Source organism: Macaca mulatta, chromosome 10 (genome assembly GCF_049350105.2).
Source record: "Macaca mulatta isolate MMU2019108-1 chromosome 10, T2T-MMU8v2.0, whole genome shotgun sequence".
NCBI lineage: Eukaryota > Metazoa > Chordata > Mammalia > Primates > Cercopithecidae > Macaca > Macaca mulatta.
Window position 1 is genome coordinate 39,685,001 of NC_133415.1, and position 2,656 is coordinate 39,687,656.

A 2,656-nucleotide genomic window follows, 5' to 3' on the forward strand; every position below is an offset into this window, starting at 1 on the left:
CTCCGTTTGAGTGGAAGCGTGGCCTGATCACCCACGGCGTGCCTCTACCGGCACTTTGGTTTTGGTTTCTGACTTGACTTGAATTCATTGGTTGATACTTTGGTTTCGGTTTCGATTTTGACTTGACTTGAATTGCTTGATAAACAGGCCTGCCTTGATTGCCACTTTGGTCTTGCTCCTGATTTTGGTTTGGCTTAAATTGCTTGACGAACAGGTGTGCCCTTAACGACACTTTGGTTTTAGCTTTCATTTTGATTTAGTGTGAATTACGTGACTGAGTGACCTTTTACCCTTTCCTTCTCGTAGGGTGAATGTTGTTTCGTCTCGAGAGAAACATAGGTCAGACACAAAGTAAGCCCACTCTGCTAGGAGCCCTCTTAAAAACGTTTCAAAAAGAAAAATAAAAGGAAAGTCATCAAGTCGTCACAACTTACCCTACTAAAATGCATGTTACAGAACCTTACAAAAGGTTTTGCAGGAGATTATAGAGTTCAGTTAACCCCCTAGAGGTCACGAACTCTGGGTGAATTAGAATTGCCCTCTTCTGCTGTTGGATGGCCCACGGAAGGAACTACAGGCAGAGAACAATTGGCCGTGTAGTTCAGGTGGTGACGGGGTCGGAGGACAGCCTGTGTACCTAGATCAAATTCCTTTATATGGACTCACGGCGAAATAGATTATAGACAAAGCCAGCGTTAATTTAGCCCTGTTTAACAACTTTGTGCAAAATAGCCAAAAGTAAAAGTAAGAGCGGCTTCGCCGGCAGACACAGAGTTTTTTTAAAAAGGGAGTCCCAGGAAACGGCAAGAGAAGCCAGTTTTTACGGGAGCCACGAGAGATAACACAGATTCTTTCTCCATGTTTCCCAGCCTACCCCGCTTCACCGAGGCCAACAACCCCCTCAGAAATGAGATTCAGGAGCTGACACGCCCCAGGTCTCACCTCGAAGGGAAGGATCGGAGCCTCCAGAGGCCAAGGAAAGAAGTCGAGATAGTCAAGTGGGCCATCTCAGATCTGGTCTTACTCGAGCTCTGTAAATGCCTCTCAGGGAGATACGAGGACCTGTCTATTATAATGACCAGGCCCACATCCCGGGGGGAGGGGGGTGGGCAACAGACTTTCATCTATCAGCCCTTTTCAACCATTGAGCTACTAAACTGGGAACACCCTGAACCCACCGCCTTGCTCCCGACAGCTAGAGCCCTGTCGAGCATGACTGTGTAGAGGTGTTGGACTCCAGTGTACTCTAGCAGATCTGACCTCCGGGACCAGCCTTGGGCATCAGTACACTAGGAGCTATGCGTGGACGGGAACAGCTTCACCAACCCACGAGGGGAGAGATGTGCAGAATATGCGGTGGTAACCCTGGACGCTGTCGTTAAGCTGGGCTCATTGCTTTAATCCGGGCCTTAGAACTCGGTGAGGGTAAGACTGTAAACATTTACGCTGACTCTCGGTATGCCTGTTTCACCCTCCAAGTGTATAAAGAAAAGAGCCTGTTAAACTCTAGAAAAGAGGGAAAAGAGCAAAAGAAAAAGAAAGACTAAAAGCAAGTGTAAAGATAGAGAATCAAAAGAAAACAGGAGAGACAGACAGCAGTGCGTGGGCGGGGGCAGGGCCCGTGCCGTTTCTCGGGCCCCACCAGCTGGCCGTAGGAGCGTGAGAACGCGGGGGGGGGAAGCAGCATTGTGAGAGGCCGCGGACGTGGATGTAGACATGACCGAAGTCAAGTTAGGCAAGGATTCCAGAGCCGGACAAGGCTAGAGAGAGATTAATGTGCGAGATGGAAAAAAAAAAAAAAGACTCTAGAAGGGTAAATGTTCAGAAGGCAATACAGGAAATGGCCAAGGCCGCAAGACAAAGAGGCCATCGGCCAAGGGCTGCTGCACCTTGGAGGAACCAGACACTCATCTGATCAGGCTGACGGGAGCTGAAGAATGTAAAGACTAGGGCAGACTAGGCACCTTCTCATTAGGCTCCCAGGAGCCCATGGTCACATTAGAAGTTACAAACAGCAAGACTCTGCCGTATCTGGATTCCAATTTCTCACTGAAGGCTCAGCCACTAGATACAGTGACAAAGGGGCGGAGTGGGGGTGGGGATGGGGGGAGGGGGGAACTCCTCCTCTAAGAAACTGAAACAGGAAAAAGAGCCATACCTTGTGAAAACTTGCTTATAGACTTTACAGGACTGCCCCCTGCTGGAGGCTAGTGCTTGTTTGCACCTTTTCAGGGTAAGTTACAGTTTTCCCCACCAGGACAGAAAAAGTACAAGAAGTGACTAAAGTACTGTTAAAAGACATTATCCCCAGGTTTAAGACTACCTCTGATTTTAAAGTCAGACAATAGGCCAGCATTTGTAGCTGTAGCTGGAATAGTGCAAGATTTAACAAGACTGTTAACAATACAACAGAGGTTACACGCAGCCTATCGGCCACAAAGTTCAACAAAAGGTGGAACGCATGAACTGGACACTCGAGCGAGCAGCTACTGGCGACCAAAAAACAAAACGAAAAAAAAAGGGTTGCCATATAGATATAGATAGATAGATAGATAGATAGATAGATAGATAGATGTATATATATACACACACACACACACACACACACACACACACACACACACACACACAGATACAGATATAGATATAGATATAG